Below are 18,534 nucleotides of genomic sequence, written 5' to 3'. Positions count from 1 at the left end.
GATTAATAATATGCACATTACTTTTCAACTTAGTTTTCTCTCTTATCGATACAACATTTGGCATTACCTCAGGTAAAGAGCTAAAGATCTAACTCAGTATGTTTTTAAGAGCTATACTGCATTTCATGGTAAGGATTGCATTCAGTCATTCCTCTAACGATATAAACGTTGTTTACATGTTTTCTCCCTAAAAGTATTTCAGAAATACATTTCCTTGTATGGGTATACTTTTAAAGTGATGGTATAGATTTCCCCAAAAGAGAATGGCTGAGTCAATGAGTATGCATATTTGTTATTTTAATTTATGTTGCTGGAGTACTTTTCTGTATTTATATCTGCCAATCTAATGGGTAAAAAAATAGATCTCTCATCTTTATCTTTGCTTGCATTTTGCCTTACCACTGATTAGATGGAGCTTTTTTTTTTTTTTCACTTTATTGGTCACTTGCGTTTCCCTTCTTTGTATCACCTGTACATGGTCTTTGTCCATTTTTTCAGTAAGCTATTTATATTTTTCTTTATCAGTCGGTAGAAACTCTTTGTAGAATAAGAATATTAAATTTTTATTTGTCAAATATGTTCTAAATACTATCATTTGTTTTTGAAACATTAATAGTGACTTTTGGCACAGGGTGCCCCAGTGGTGCAATGGTTAAGAGCTCAGCTGCTAACGAAAAGGTCAGCAGTTTGAATCCCACTCCTTGGGGCAGTTCTACTCTGTTCTATAGGGTCGCTATGAGTCGGAATTGACACAGTGGCAACGGATTTGTTTTTGTTTTTGCCATAGGGGAAAATAGCAACTATATCCACTGTTTATGCTGTGGCTTTTATTCTTTACTTTAACAAGGTTTTAACCCAAACTCCCTCATGTGCTTCTAAATTTTCTTTTAATATTTTCTTTTTTTTACACTTTATATTTAATTTGTAATCATTTATATAAATAGCTCTGTGAATAGCAGCAAATAGTATTAAAGCAGATTAAAACAAATGAAGAGGAGCCCTGATAACTCAACCAATTAAGTACTCAGCTGCTAACGGAAAGGTTAGTGATTTGAGCTCACCCAGTGGCTCTGTGGAACAAAGACCTGGTGATCTGCTTCCATAAAGATTACAGCCAAGAAAACCCTATGGAGCAGTTCTACTCTGTCACATGGGGTTGCTATGAGTAGTAATCAACTCGATGCCACCTAACATCAAAGCAAATGAGGGGTTTACTTTTTATCAGGCAGTCCACGGCTCAATGAGGTCACTGGAGACCCAGGTTCCATTTGACTTCTTGCTCCACTATCTCTAACATAGAAATGGTTGCTGGGTTTTCAGAGACAGTGTTCACATTTAAGTAAGAAGGAGAAAGGAAAAAGCCTAGAGATGTCTGACCGTGTCTAATTGACCATACATGTGTTACGTAGACATTCCTAGCTACAATGCAACATAGCATGAGAAACTGAATATTTTGCTTTTATCAGTCTCTATAATTGAAAGAGACAAGAAAGAATAGGGGTGAAGTAAATACTGTCTGAATCAATATTTAGTACAAGCAACAATTACCCAAATTACAGAAAAGTGCTAATCCTTTTTGATTAGCCACGGGACCAACTGCCTTTGCTGGGGGTTTTTCCAATTGACAGCTCTCATCTGAGTATCTCTCCAAGAATTGCACTCAGCTAGAGAGCCACCTCACCCGTGGTGACAACCATTCCCTAGGACATCCCACATCTAAGGACTCATCAATGTGGAACCAATCTCCACATGAGGGGGGGCCTCTGAAGGGCTCCAACTCCAGAGTTCCCCATGGAATCTGCTGAAGTTCTACCTGAGACTGCATCCCAGTACAGTTCCTTCCTTTACCCAGTTCTACTGCCTTTAGTTTTCCACAGGTGTTAATCCTGAGGTTACTCCCCAATAACTTTCTCCATGCAAATTTCATTCTTGAAGTCTACTTCACAGGGAATCCTAAAACATATTCTCAGTTTAGGTCACGGCTGGTATTTACAACAATGTTTATGGTAAAGAAGGCCCACTAGCCTTCTGCTCCTTTGACCCTTTGCCTCCAAATGTATTTCCTGCTTGATCCTGTGGTCTCAGCCCAGGTCAGCGCTCTAGGCATATGATAGAAAAGAAGAGACTTCTGCATATTATTTACTTTTTCATATCTTTTTTTCAAAAGCAAGTACTTGTGCTTTATCTTGCCTTCTGGAATTTGGAGGACATCCTATCTCAGCAAATGCCTCAGTTCAGGTTACTGGCTGATGTCTGGGTACTGTTCTGATTCCTCTTCCCCTAAGCAGCCTTCTTATTCCTCTGCTTTTACCCAGTGCATTCCTAGTGTATGTGCCCAAGATGGAGTTAGAAGGTACTTTAGGGGAGACGGGAGGATGTTCTGATGGCAACCTGAGTCTCCGTATTAAATGTTACAAGAAGCACCTCAGACACTTACTGAAATACCAGATCTATGAGAAGGGACAGATGCACCCACTAAAGGAGAGAATCACTAACTCTTCCAGCCTGGGATCCCCTGACATCAGCTTGGGGGCAGATAAAACAGCTTGAGAAGAGAAGCAGAAAGAGCCATCTAAGCTCAACTAGCCGCAGGTGGGTTAGCCATGCCTATGATGGCAAATAGCAGAGACCTGGGGGCCTAAAGAAGCTGTTGAATGAGTCACACAAGATATTAGCTGGAGAGGCAGAGTCAACATGGTGCCCTAGACAGATACACCATGCCATCCTTCTGCAGCAAAGATCTGAAAAACTAAGTAAAACAGATACAAATGTCAATCCTGGAACCATATGCATTAAACGAAGGGATAAAGAAGTAGATCAAACACCAAATGGAAGAAGAAACCGATGGAAAACAGAACAAGGAAAGATATAGAGTGGAGATCATCTGCCAACTAACATGTCACAGTGTCGCCATATTGGAACACAGCCAACAATGACCCCAGACAGGGAGTATGAAAAGTCAACTCCATGAAGCTTCCAACAGCAGACTGAGCACCTAGTAACCAGAGAAACACACTTTCCCACCCCTCACCCTTCTGTTGAGTTGACGCAAAACACCCCCATTCCAGGCAGCCCCCACCGAAGGGGTCCACAATACAAGCCCCTCCTCCCCCTGGACCTGTACTGCCCCCTCCTGCCACTGGCTTTGATTTTTCCTCTTGCTTCATTTTCTTTCTCTCTCCCACCTAGACTCATATACCACCTCCCCTGCTTCCTGCCAGCCCCCACTATGCTGCCTTGGCTAGATAGCTACCATCCCACTGCCACCTGAGGTCCACCCCACCCCCACCCACTGACTCCCATCATGATACCATTTTTGTTTGCTTGCTTGTTTTTTCCCTTTCTCCCTTTGTTTCTCTCTCCCACCAAGCCCTGTATGACAAATCACCCCCTTCCTGCTGAACCTCCACCATACCACCATGGCTAGGAAGCCACCAGCCCACTGCTGCCCCAGGTCCACCCAGTCCTCACTTGCTGGCCCCTACTGCACCACCATTTTTATTATTATTATTATTTCTTTCTTTTCTTTCTCTCTCCCACCTAGCCCCAAACATCACCTCCCCTCACTTCCCACAATCCCTCAGGTCCACCCCACCCCTACTTACCTGCCCCCTTCATGTTGCCATTTTTTACATTATTTTTGTTTTTTTTTCCTTTTCTTTCTCCCTCCCACCTAGCCCCATATGCCACCTTCCCCTCTTCCTGCTGGTCCCCATCGAGCCACTGTGGCTAGAGACCACCAGCCCACCGCTGCCCTAGGTCTGCCCCACCCCCAATACTGGCTACCACCATACTGCCTCTTTTTCTTTCTTTTTTTTCTTTCTGTCTTCTTTATTTCTTTTGTCCTCCCACCTAGCTGCATATACCACCTCCCCCCACTTCCCATCAGCCCCTGGGTCTGCCCCACCCCCACCCACCAGCTACCACCGCACTGCCTTTTCTTTTCTTTTTCTTTTTTTCTTTCTTTGTCCCACCTAGCCGCATATGCTACCTCCTTCCCTTTCTGCCAGCACCCGATGCACCACCATGGCTAGAGCATCACCAGCATCCAGGCCTGCCACCACACTGAGCCCACACTGCTCCTCCCCTCCTACCAAACAATCAGCTGCTGAACAGTGGGAAGTGAGCCCATACCACTCCCCATTTGATACCTCCACCCATTTGGCAAGGAGCTGTGAATGCTTTCGCACCACTGGATCAACATCAGGAGGCAGACAGTGCCCTCCCAGTCCACCCTCAGGCACCTTGCCAAACCAGCGTACAGTGAAGCAGTCTCATCCCTCTGGTTACTGCCCTGCCCACCAGGTGAGAACTATTGTGCCCATAGATGAGCAAGCAGCAAAGCATGCTCAGCCCACTTACCCTAGCATATCAAAACAAAACAAAAGCAGGATGAAACAAATGAACATACAATCAATAAATAAAGAAAATAATACCTTAATGTATTGGAGACAGTAGACAATATCAAAACATAGAAAAGCAGGACAAGATGGCTCCAGCAACTGATCAAAATAATCAGATAATCTTCCAGTAGAAGAAAAGGCAGTGGAACTACCTGATATGGAATTCAAAAAACTAATATTTAGAGCTCTCCAGGAGACTAGGAAAAAGATCAAGGAAAATACAGACAAAATCAAGGAAAAAAATAGAGAAAATCATGGAAAACAGAGACAAAACCAATGAAAACATAGCCAAAATCAAGGAAAACACAGACAGAGCAATAGAAGAATTCAGGACAATAGTACAAGAATAAAATGTCAAAAAAAAGCAATTAGAAATCATACAAAAACAGCAACTAGAAATTCAAAAGATAAACAACAAAATTTCAGAAAAGGACAACTCAATAGAAGGTTTTAGGAGCAAATTTGAAACAATAGAGGACAGAATTGGTGAGATTGTATACAGATCCATAGACGTGGCTTTGAAGAAAAATCAGAGAAAAGAATGAAGAAAACCTAAGAATTATGTGGGACACAATCAAATGGAAAAAATTGTAGGTGATCAGAAATCCAGAACAAGGAAGAAAATTGAAAACACAGAGAAAATTGTTGAAGATTTCCTGGCAGAAAACTTTCCAAATATCATGAAAGATGAAAAGTTGACCATCCAAGAAGCTCAACAAACCCTTAAGATAGGTGTTATCTATAGGATAGACCTTCAAAAAAAGTCACTAAGATATATTATAATCACACTTGCCAAAACCAAAGACAAAGAATTTGGAGAGCAGCTTGAAAAAAATGAGAAGTCACATACAAAGTGTAAATAATAAGGCTAACTTCTGATTACTTGGCAGAAATTATGCACTCAGGAAGGCAATGGGATGATATATATAAAACCTTGAAAGAAAATAAATGCCAACTAAGAATAATATATCCTGCAAAACTCTCTCTCAAATATGGTGGAGAAATTAGGATATTTCCAGATAAACAGAAATTAATTGCATTCATAAGAACCAATCCATACTTACAATAAATATTAAAGGGAACCCTTCAGTTAGAGAACCAACAACATCAGACAACAATCTGAGTCTAGGACACAGGACCGTATCAGCCAGATACCAACTCAGGGAAAAAACTCTCAATAATAAAATAAAGCTACAAGAATTAAAAAAGAGACTTCAATCTGTAAATGACAACAATGTCAAAACAATAAAAGAGGAAATAAACAGTGTAGGTATAGAACTTCAAAGTGGAGAGGAAGTCAAGGTGATATCAAGTAATAAAAGACTGATTCAAACTTAGGAAAAAAACATTAAATTTCAAGGTAGAAAGAAAATTAACAAACCAATTCTTCAAAATAAAAAAGAAGAAAAACACAGACTCAGTAAACAAAAAATCTATGACCACAAATGAAAAGAAAATCCACACACAGAAAGAACTTAGCACAGGAAAATAAGAGTAACAAAGAAAACATGAGCACCGCAAAAAAAAAAAAAAAGCACAATAAAACAGCAATAAATTCATACCTATCAATAATCACACTGAATGTAAATGGCTTAAATGCACCCAAAAAAGCACAGAGAATGGGAGAATAGATTTAAAAATATGATCCATCAATATGCTCTCTATAAGAGACACACCTTAGACACAAAGATGTAAATATATTAAAAAATCAAAGGATGGAAAAATATATTAAGCAAAAAATAATCAAAAAGAGCAGAAGTGGCGATACGAATCTCATGTAAAATAAACATTAGGACAAAATCAACCATAAAATACAAGGAAGGACATTATATAATGATTAAAAGGACAATCCACCAAGAAGATATAACCATAATAAATATCTATACATTCAACGATAGGGCTCCAAAATACATAGAACAAACTCTATCAGCACTGAAAAGAGAAATAGACACTTCCAAAATAATAGTAGGAGACATCAACACAACACTCTTGGTAAAGGACAGAACATCTATAAAGAAAACTAAGATACCGAAGATCTAAAGGCTACAATCAAACAACTTGACCTCATAAACATATATGGAACAATCCACCCAACAGCAGCAAAGCATACATTCTTTTTCAAAGCACACGGAACATTCTTCAGAATAGACCACATTTTAGGCCACAAAGCAACCCTCAATAAAATCCAAAACATCAAACTAATACAAAGCATTCTCTCTGATTGCAATGCCATAAAAGTAGAAATAAATAACAGGAAGACCAAGGGAAAAAAAACAAATACATGGAAACTGAATAACACCTGAAAAACAATTGGATAATAGAAGAAATCAAAGAATGAATTTTAAAAAATTCTTAGAATCAAATGAGAATGAAAACACATCATACCAAAACCTTTGGGACACAACAAAGGCAGTTCTCAGAGGTCAATTTATAGCAATAAATGCACACATCAAGAAAGAAGAACAGGCCAAAATAAAAATGTTAGCCCTAAAACTTGAACAAATAGAGAACATCAAAAGAAGCCCACAGGCACCAGAACAAAAGAAATAATAAATACTAGAGTAGAGATAAATGAAACAGAGAACAACAACAACAACAACAAAAAATAGTATCCACAAGACCAAAAGTTGGTTCTTTGAAAGAATCAACAAAATTGACAAACTGTTGGCAAAACTGATGAAAGAAAAACAGGAGAGGAAACAAATAACACAAATAAGAAATGATATGGGGGACATTACAACAGACACAACTGAAATAAAAAGGATTATAACAGAATACTATGAAAAATTGTACTCCAACAAATTTCAGTACCTAGAGTAAATGAACAAATTTATAGAAACACACTTCCTACCCAAACTAACATAAGCTGAGATAGAAAATCTGAGCAGACCCATAACAAGAGAAGAGATTGAAGAGGTAATAAAAAATTCCCAACACCAGCAACAAAAACCTTGGCCTGGATATCTTCGCTGGAGAATTCTACCAGACATTCAGAGAGGAGCTCATATCAGTACTACTCAGATTATTTCAGAGCATAGAAAAGGAGGGAATATTCCCAAACTTGTTCTATGAAGCTGCATAACCCCAATACCAAAGCCAAGCAAAGACACCACACACACAAAAAGAAAATTACAGACTAATATCTCTCATGAATATAGATGCAAAAATTCTCGACAAAATTCTAGCCAATAGAATTCAGCATAATATCAAAAACATAACACACCAAGACCAAGTGGGATTCATACCAGGTAAGCAAGGATGGTTCAACATTAGAAAATCAATCAACATAATCCATCCCATAAATAGAACAAAAGAAAAAAAAATCACATGATCTTCTCAACTGACACGGAAAAGGCATTTGATAAAGTCCAGCACTGATTCATGATAAAAAAAACTCTCAACAAAATAGGAATACAAGGGAAATTCCCCAACGTAGTAAAGGGCTTCTGTACAAAACCAACAGCCAACATCATTCTCAACAGAGAGTGGCTGAAAACATTCCCCCTGAGAATGGGAATAAGACAAGGATGCCCTTTGCCTGCTTAGTATTGTGCTAGAAGTCCTAGCTAGATCAATAAGGCAAGTAAAATAAATAAAGGACATCCAAATTAGAAAAAAAGTAGTAAAACTATCTCTATTCTCAGAGGATATGATACTAGACGTAGAGAGCCCCAAATATGCCACAAAAAAAAAGATCAACCTACAAAAAACAGTTGGATTCCTATACATCAACAAAAAGAACTTCAAAAAGGAAATCAGGAAAACAATAGCATTTATAATAGCCCCTAAAAAGATAAAATACTTAGGAATAAATTTAATCAGAGTTGTAAAAGACCTATACAGAGAAAACTACAAAATACTATTGCAAGAAACCAAAAGAGACTTACATAAATGGAAAAACATACCACTCTCATGGATAGGAAGACTCAACATTGTGAAAATATCAATTCTATCCAAAGTGATCTACAGATACAACGTAATCACGATCCAATACCAACAGCATTCTTTAACAAGATGGAAAAACTTATCACCGGCATTATATGGAAAGGAAACAGGCCCCAGATAAGCAAAACATTACTGAAGATAAAGAACAAAGTGGGAGGCCTCACATTACCGGAGCTCAGAACCTACTATACAGCCACAATAGTCAAAACAGCCTGGTAGTGGTACAACAACAGACACATAGATCAGTGGAAGAGAATTGAAAAACAGATGTAAATTCATCTACCTAGGGTCAGCTAATCTTTGAAGAAAGGACCAAAGTCCATTAAATGGGGAAAAGATAGTCTTTTTCACAAATGGTGCTGGCAAAACTGGATGTCCATCTGCAAAAAAATGAAATAGAACCCATACCTCACACCATAAACAAAAACTAAATAAAATGGACCAAAGACCTAAATATAAAACCTAAAATGATAAAGATCATGGAAGGAAAAATAGGGACAATGCTTGGCCCTAATACATAACATAAATAGAATACAAACCATAACTAACAATGCACAAACACCAGAAGATAGACTAGATAACTGGGAGCTTCTAAAAATTAAACAGTTATGCTCACCAAGACTTTACCAAAAGAGTAAAAAGAGAACCTACAGACTGGGAAAAAATTTTTGGAGATGACATATCTGACGATAGTCTAATCTCTAAAATCTATAGAATATTTCAACACCTTGACCACAAAAAGACAAATAATCCAATTAAAAAATGGGTAAAGAATATGAATAGACGCTTCACCAAAGAAGACATTTAGGCAGCTAACAGACACATGAGGAAATGCTCGCAATCATTAGCCATTAGAGAAATACAAATCAAAACAACAGTGAGATACCAGCTCACCCAGGCGTTATTGCCACCAATGAAAAAAACAGAAAATAACAAATGTTGGAGAGGGGGACAGATTGGAACTCTTATGCATTACTGGTGGGAATGTAAAATGGTACAACCACTATGATGCCTCTTTACAAAGCTAGAAATAGAAATACTGTATGATCAGCAATCCCCTTCCTAGAACTATATGCTAGCGAAACAAGAGCCATCACATGAACAGACATATGCACACTTATTTCACAGGAGCATGATTCACAATAGCAAAAAGATAGAAACAACCTAAGTGCCCATTAACAGATGAATGGAAAAACAAATTCTGGTACATATACACAATGGACTAATATACAATGATAAAGAACAATGATGAATCCATGAAGCATCTCACAAGAGGGATGAATCTGGAGGGCATTATGCTTAGTGAAATAAGTCAGTCACAAAAGGTCTAATACTGTATTAGACCACTATTATAAAAACCCAAGTAAAGGTTTACACACATTATAAAAAGCAATCTTTGATGGTTAAGAGGGAGGCGAGGTTTGGGGAGGGAAAATTACTGCTAGATATTACCAAAACCAAACCTAACCCATTGCCATCTAGTCAATTCTGACTCATAGCGACCCTATAGGAAAGAGATCTTCTCTAAAGGGTTTCCAAGGAGTGGTTGGTGGATTTGAACTGCCGACCTCTTAGTTAGCAGCCATAGCTCTTAACCACTGCACCACCACAGCTCCAAAAAGTGTTAACTTTGGTGAAGGGAAAGACAACACACAATATAGCGGAAGTCAGCACAACTTGACCAAGGCAAAGTCATAGAAGCTTCCTAGACATATCCAAACACCTTTAGGGACTGAGTTATTTGAACTAAGGGCTGGGGACCATGGTCTCAGGGAATATCTAGCACAACTGGCGTAACATAGTTCATAAGAAAATGTTCTACATTCTACTTTGATGAGTAGAATATGGGGTCTCAAGAGCTTGCCAGCAATCATAAAATACATCTATTGGCCCCATCCTGTCCAGTGCAAAGGAAAATTAAGAAAACCAAAGACAGAAGAAAAATATTAGTCCAAAGGACAAATGGACCACATGAACCACAGTGTCCACCAGCCCGAGCCCAGAAGATCTAGATGGTGCCCAGCTCCCACCACCGACAACTTTGACAGGGATCACAATAGGTGGAACTAAACTCAAATTCACACACACACAAAAAAAGACTTATTGGTCTGGCAGAGACAGGAGGAGCCCCCAAGATGATGGCTCTTGGACACACTGCTAACTCAGAACTGAAGCCACTCCTGACATCCACTTTTCAGTCAAAGATTAACAGGCCTATAAAACAAACAATAACACACATGAGTAACGTGCTTCTTAGTTCAATCCAGTATACAAGATTAAAAGAGCAATACCAGCCCAACAGCAAAGACAAGAAGGCAGGAACGGACAGGAAAACTTGATGAATAAACAAGGGGAACCCAGGTTGGAAAGAGAAAGGGGGAGAGTGCCAAGAAAATGAGGGGATTCAGTCTTCCTTATTCGTTGTCTAGTTTTTGCATGCAATTGAAATCACCATGGCTTGGGTCAGGCATCCCTTAGTCTTCAAAGTGACATCTTTGCTTTTCAACATTTTAAAGAAGTCTTTTGCAACAGAATTGCCCAGTGCAATACGTCATTTGATTTTCTGACTGCTGCTTCCATAGGTATTGAGAGTGGAACTAAGTAAAATGAAATTCTTGACGACTTCAATCTTTTCTCCATTTATCATGAAGTTGCTTATTGGTCTAGTTGCGAGGATTTTTGTTTCCTGTATGTTGAGGTAAAATCAGTACTGAAAGCTGTAGTCTTTAATCTTTATCAGTAATTGCTTCAAGTCCCCTTCACTTTCAGCAAGCAAAGTTGTGTCACCTGCATATCACAGGTTGTTAATGAGTCTTCCACCAATCCTAATGCCACGTTCTTCTTCATATGGTCCAGCTTCTCAGATTATTTGCTCAGCATACAGATTGAATAAGTATAGTGAAAGGATGCAACCTTGACACACACCTTTCTTGATTTTAAACCACACAGTATACCTTTGCTCTGTTCGAATAAATGCCTCCTGGTCTATGTACAGGTTCCGTGTGAGAGAAATTGTTATGGAATTCCCATTTTTCACAATGTTATCCATAATTTGTCATGATCCACAGAGGCAAATGTCTTTGCCTACTCAATAAAACACAGGTAAACATCTTTCTGGTATTCTCTGCTTTCAGCCAAGATGCATCTGACATCAGCAATGATGTCCACCATTCCATGTCCTCTTCTGAATCCAGCTTGAATTTCTGGCAGTTCCCTGTTGATGTACTGCTGCAACCGCTTTTGAATGATCTTCAGCAAAATTTTACTTGTGTGTGATATTACTGATATTGTACAATAATTTCCACATTCTGTTTGATCACCTTTCTTGGAATGGGCACATATATAGATCTCTTCCAGTTAGCTGGCCAGGTAGCTGTCATAAATTTCTTGGCATAGACAACTGAGCACCTCCAGCACCGCATCTGTTTATTGAAACATCTCAGTTGGTATTCTGCCAATTCCTGGAGCCTTATTTTTTGCCAATGCCTTCAGTACAGCTTGGACTTTTTCCTTCAATACTATCACTTCTTAATCATATGTTACCTCCTGAAATGGTTGAACATTGACTAATTCTTTTTGGTGTAGTGACTCTGTATTCCTTCCATTTGCTTTTGACGCTTCCTATGTCGTGTAATATTTTCCCCATAGAATCCTTCAAAATTGCAGCTTGAGACTTGAATTTTTTTCTTCAGTTCTTTCAGCATGAGAAATGCTGAGAGTGTTCTTCACTTTGGTTTTCTAACTTCAGATCTTTGCACATTTCATTAAAATATTTACTTTGTCTTGTCAAGATACCCTTTGGAATCTTCTGCTCAGCTCTTTTACTTCGTCTTTTTTTCCATTCGCTTTAGCTACTCTACACTTAAGAGAAAATTTCAGTCTCTTCTGACATCCAGTTTGGTCTTTTCTTTCTTTCCTGTCTTTTTAATGACCTTTTTCTTTCTTCACGTATGGTGTCCTTGATGTCATCCCATGACTCGTCTGGTCTTAGGTCATTAGTGTTCTCTAAGTCAAATCTATTCTTGAGATGGTCTCCAAATTCAGCTGGGATATATACTCAAGGTCATAATTTGGTTCTTGTGGACTTGTTTTAATTTTCTTCAACTTCAGCTTGAACTTACATATGAGCAATTGATGGTCTGTTCTGCAGTTGGCGCCTGGCCTTGTGCTGACTGATGATATTGAGCTTTTCCATAGGCTCTTTCCACAGATGTAGTCAATTTGATTCCTGTGTTTTTCATCCAGTGAGCTCCATGTGTATAGTCACTGTTTATGTTGTTGAAAAAGGTATTTGCAATGAAGAAGTAGATGATCTTGCAAAATTCTATCATGTGATCTCTGGTATTATTTCTATTACCAAGGCCATATTTTCCAACTACCAGTCCTTCTTCTTCATTTCCAGCTTTTGCATTCCAATCAGTAAACGTCAACGCATCTTGTTTATATGTTTGATCAATTTCAGACTGCTGAAGTTGTTAAAAAATCTTCCAATTTCCTCATCTTTGACATTAGTGGTTGGTGCATAAATTTGAGTAGTAGTCATATTAACTGATCTTCCTTGTAGGCATATGGATATTATCCTATCACTGACACCACTGTACTTCAGGATAAATCCTGAAATTGTTTTTGATGGTGTATAGAAAGCCATTCCTGCTCAATTTGTCATTGCCATCGTAGTAGACCATATGATTGTCTGATTCAAAATGGCCAATACCAGTCCATTTTTGCTCACTAATGCCTAGAATCTCAATGTTTATGCATTCCATTTCATTTTTGATGATTTCCAATTTTCCTCAATTCATACTTTATACATTCCACATTCCAATTATTAATGGATGTGTACAGCCGTTTCTTGTCGTTTTGAGTTATGCCACATCAGCAAATGAAGGTTCCCAAAACTTGACTCTGTCCATATCATTAAGGTCGACTCTGAGGAGGCTGCTTTTCCCCAGTCTTATTCTGAGTGTTTTCCAATGTGAGAGGCTCATCTTCTGGTGCTATATCAGACAATGTTCCTCTGCTATTCATAAGATTTTCACTGGCCAATTTTTTCAGAAGTAGACCACCACGTCTTCCTTCCTAGTCTGTCTTAGTCTGGAAGCTCTGCTGAAACCTGTCCGCCAAGAATGACCCCGCTGGTATTTGAAATACTGATGGGAAAGCTTCCAGTATCACAGCAACAAGCAAGCCACCACAGTACGACAAACTGACAGACACGTGGTGGCTTTCACCTATAGCACAATAAAATAAAGTATTAGCTGGATTGCTTCCTTTTCCTCCTGCTGGTATCTTTTGTGATTTTCTTTTTAATTATAAAAGAAAAATCTGTTCATGGGCCTTACCATTTAGAATGTGACTGGAATTCACTTCATTTTGCTCTGAATCTCCCTATTTTTGAGTCTTCATAAGTCCTCAAAGTGAAAAAGCCCACAGTGATCAGTTCTTAAAGAGGGCAGTTGGCTACAGAGTCCAGGGGTGATGCTCAAAGGTTATCATCAGGACTCAGTTTCTCTATAGTTCTTGTCTCTGCTTTTAATTGTGTTGGCTTCATTCTCAGGTTCCATGCAGTGACAAGCTGGCTGTCTAGCCCTCAATACTCTGTATTCAGATATGTATTTTTATGACACGCATGATCATTTTCTTTTAGGTTTGGCTCTGCACTCACCTGCCTCACCACTTTATGTCCATCTCAGAACTCTTCTTCCCCATGGTCGCTAGCAAACTAGTGTGCATTATTTCACATTTTCTCCATTTTTCAAAAATGCTATTTATAATGTACTAGTATATATATATACTTGAGATAGGCTTTCTTACTATTGTTATGTTTACAAAAATGGGATTTTATCGTGCATATTTTTATGCATCTTGCTTTTCTTATTAAATAATATTAGCTTCTGGTAATTGCTCCTCATCTTCTGGAATAATTGTAAGTCGTTGTTTTAAATGATGCAAGATATTCCATGGTGTGTATGTGCAATACTGTATTCAGCATTTACCCACTGATGGACCTTTACTTTGTTTCCATATTTTTGCATATTAAAAAAAAAGTTGTAACAGTAAATTTGTCCATATGGTTATATGCAAATTTTATGGGATAGATTCCCAAGGAGTGAGATTTTCAAAATTATATCAGTATTTATTAGTGTACCTTTTTTATCCAGGCTTACCAAATAAGTGTCATTGCTTTTTACAATTTTTGCCAGTCTTAGGAGTGAAAATTTTTATCTCATTTTTTAGTTTGTATGATTCTGACTGCCAATATTTACCATTTAGACTTGTTCTTCTGTTGATTTGTCTACTTATCTCATTTCCTCATTTTCATTGTTCTTTGATTTTGGTAATTTGTGAAATCACTATTAAAGATATTAATTGTATATGCTTCAATAATTTGCCCATATCTTTTATTTGTCTGTTCAGCCTATTTATGACATTATTTGTTTTTTTTAAATTTTCTATGGTTAAATAAGGATCCCTGAGCATAGTGGTTAAGAGCTCTGCTGATAACCAAAAGGTCAGCAGTTCCTATCCACAAGCAGCTCCTTGGAAACACTATGGGTCAGTTCTACTCTGTCCTATGGGGTCACTGTAAGTCAGAACTGACTCAACGGCACCTAACAACATCAAGATAGTTAAATAATCCTTTGTGTATTTTTTGGTTTCCAAGTTTTTCAAATTTCTCCTGCCATCTATATTAGTCTCTTATATTTATTGAACTATTTCAATTATTACTATATATATGATTTATTATTATATCAATTGTAATAGGGTCTGCTTTTCTTTTCTTCCAGGAGGACAGTTACTTAATGTTTGTCATTGATTGAATTGTGTCCCCCAATAATATGTGTATCAGTTTGGCTGGGTGATGATTCCCAGTGTTGTGTGATTGTCCATCACATTGTCATCTGATGTGATTTTCCTATGTGTTATAAATCCTACCTCTATGATGTTAATGAGGTGGGATAGATGGCAGTTATGTTAATGAGACAGGACTCAATCTTCAAGATTGGATTTTGTCTTCAGCCAATCTCTTTTGAGACATAAAAGAGAGAGATGAGCAGAGATATGGGGACCTCATACCACCAAGAAAGCAGCACCAGGAGGAGAGTGCATCCTTTGGACCTGGGGTTCCTGAATGGAGAAGCTCCTAGTCAAGGGGAAGATTGATGAGAAGGACCTTCCTCCAGAGCCAACAGAGAAAGAAATCCTTTTCCTGGAGCTAGCACCCTGAATTCAGACTTCTAGCCTCCTAGACTGTGAGAAAATAAATTTCTCTTTGTTAAAGGCTTCCACTTGTGGTATTTCTGTTACAGCAGCACTAGATAACTAAGACCATGTTCTTAATGAGTTTGCTAAAAGCGCCAATGTAACAGAAAGTTTCATTCTATTATACATAAGATCCCCATAAGTAGGAGCTGACTCCATGGGCAACTAACAACATGTTTAAGGTTTCAAAATCAAATCTACATACAAGGTATAAGCAGGGAATTCTAGTTTATAGTCAGTCCTTTTCCTATTTCTCCACACACTCCTCCCTCCACCATAGTTACTCTTTCTTTTAATGGTTTTTACATATATTATATATATATGAACAATTTCAACTTACAAATATTTGCAGGAATAGCACAAAGAACTGTAAACCACCTACCCAGAGAGCTCCATTCATGTTTTGTTAATTGCCCTATAACTGTAGTAATGCAGTCATTCTTGGATTATGCAGTGCACCCAATTGTATTTATCTAGTCTCCAAGTTCTTTGTCTTTCCTTGACTTACATTACCTTGACATTTTTGAAGATATGAGCTAGTCATTTTGTAGAATATCTCTCAATTTGTATTTGTCTGATATTTCCTCATGCATAGCCTCAGGTTATCAATTTTGGGCTAGGATAGCATAGAATTTGATGCTGTGCTCTTCCCATTGCATCCTATGGGGCAGTGTAAAATGTAGTTTTATTAAGAAGTGACTGCCAAGTGTCTTCACAGTAAAGTAACTTTTTTTTGCGATTTTTTCTGTTGTTATTGACAAGTAATTTGTGGGGAGATAGGTTGAGATTATGTAAATATTTCATTGAATCATTTTAGTGAATTTTACTGAATAAATTTTACTGAATTTATTTATTTGAATCATTATACTGAGGTTTCTGAAATAATTATTGCTATCATTGTTGTTAGTTGCTGTTGAGTGGATTCCAACTCATGACAACCCCATGTTTAAATCCTCTATAGGATTTTCAAGGCTGTGACCTTTGGGAAGCAGATTGCCAGGTCTGTCTTGTGAGGCACCTCTGGGTAGGTTTGAACTGCCAACTTTCAACTAGTAGTCAAGTGCTTAATCAGGGACTCCAATTATTACCATAAAAGCAAAAACCAAACCTGTTGCATCAAGTTGATTCCGACTCATAGTGACCCTCTAGGACAGAGCAGAACTGTCCCACAGGGTTTCCAAGGATGTAATCTTCACTGAAGCAGACTGCCACATCTTTCTCCCATGAAACAGATGGTGAGTTCGAACTACTGACCTTTCGGTTAGCAAGCAACTGTTTAACCACTGCACCACCAGGGCTCCTTTGTAATTGTTATCATGGTGGTTGCTAATTGTGATTTTTTATTCCACTTTTCCTTCTACATATATTATTTGATATTTTACTATACTAAGGATGAGATTTTTCTTCTCCCCGTTTACTTAATAGCTGTTTTATTTTATCTGTGTGAAAACAGGAAATTATATTGTATTCATTAAGTTATAATCCTTCAATATTTATCTATCTATCTAGTTGAAGTGTACAATTTGATGAAGTTTGGTAAATAAGTTATGTATTTTGAAGATCAGTTTTTCCAGAGTTAGCTGAAGAGCTCCTTCAGGCTGGCTTCTGTATTATTTTGATATGTCCCGTTACCCTTTGAATACTTCCTTATGCTCTAGCACAAGAAGATGTTCCAGGCCTATCTAATACTTTCTCTGCCTTAAGTCTGATTCAGCCATTTCTTTAAGAAGCTCTGGTTCTTTTTATTAGATTGTGTATTTGATACTGTTGTTGTTATTTGCCATTGAGTCTGCTCTGACTCTTGGCAACCTTATGTATAACACAACAAAACACTACCTGGTTCTGCACCATTTTCATTATGTTTCATGTTTTTGAGTGCATTGTTGTGGCTACTGTGTCTATTTGTCTCATCGAGAGTTTCCCTCATTTTTGCTGATCTTCCACTTTACCAATTGTAATGTACTTTTCTAGGGACTGGTCTTTCCTGATTACCTGTCCAAACTAAGCAAGATGAAATTTTACTAATCTTCCTTCTAAGAAGCATTCTGGTTTTATTTCTTCTAAGATGGATCTGGCAGTCCATAGTGTATGCAATATTCTTTGCCGACAAAATTTTTTTTTATTGTTGCAATTAAATGAAGTTTACATTTGAAGTTAGTCTCCCATACAAATTTTTTTTACATACATTGTTATGAGATGCCAACCGCTCACCCCATTCTGTAACAGTATGCTCCTCCCCTCTGCCCTTATTCTCCATGAACATTCAACCAGCTCCTAATTCTCTCTGCCTTCCCATCTCATCTCTGGACAGAAGCTGCCCCTTTGGTCTCTTGTATCTACTTGATGAAGAGGCACACTCCTCACGAGTATCACTTTATGTCCCATAGTCCAGTCCAATCCCTGTCTGAAGAGTTGGCCTCGGAAATTGTTTTGGTTCTGGGCTTATAGAGAATCCAGGGGCCATGCTTTCTGTGGTGCCTCCAGTCTCAGTCAAACCATTAAGTCTGGTCTTCTTACTAGAATTTGAGTTCTGCATTCCATCCTTCTACTGCTCCATCAGGGACCCTCTGTTGTGTTCCCTGTCAGGATGTTCATTGGTGGTAGCCGGGCACCATCTAGTTCTTCTGGTCTCAGGCAGATGAAGTCTCTGGTTTATGTGGCCTTTTCTGTCTCTTGGGCTAATACTTTCCTTGTGTCTTCGGTGTTCTTTGTTCTCCTTTACTCCAAGTGGTTGGAATCAATCGATGCATCTTAGATGGCCGCTTGCAAGCTTTTAAGACCCCAGACGCCATTCACCAAAGTAGGATGCACAACATTTTCTTAATAAGCTTTGTTATGCTAATTGACCTAGATATCCCCTGAGAACATGGTCCCCAGACCCCCCATCCTTGCTACTCTGTCTCTCAAAGTATTTGATTGTATT

Source organism: Trichechus manatus, unplaced genomic scaffold (assembly GCF_000243295.1).
Source record: "Trichechus manatus latirostris isolate Lorelei unplaced genomic scaffold, TriManLat1.0 scaffold00012, whole genome shotgun sequence".
Lineage (NCBI taxonomy): Eukaryota > Metazoa > Chordata > Mammalia > Sirenia > Trichechidae > Trichechus > Trichechus manatus.
This window is presented reverse-complemented; position numbering follows the sequence as displayed.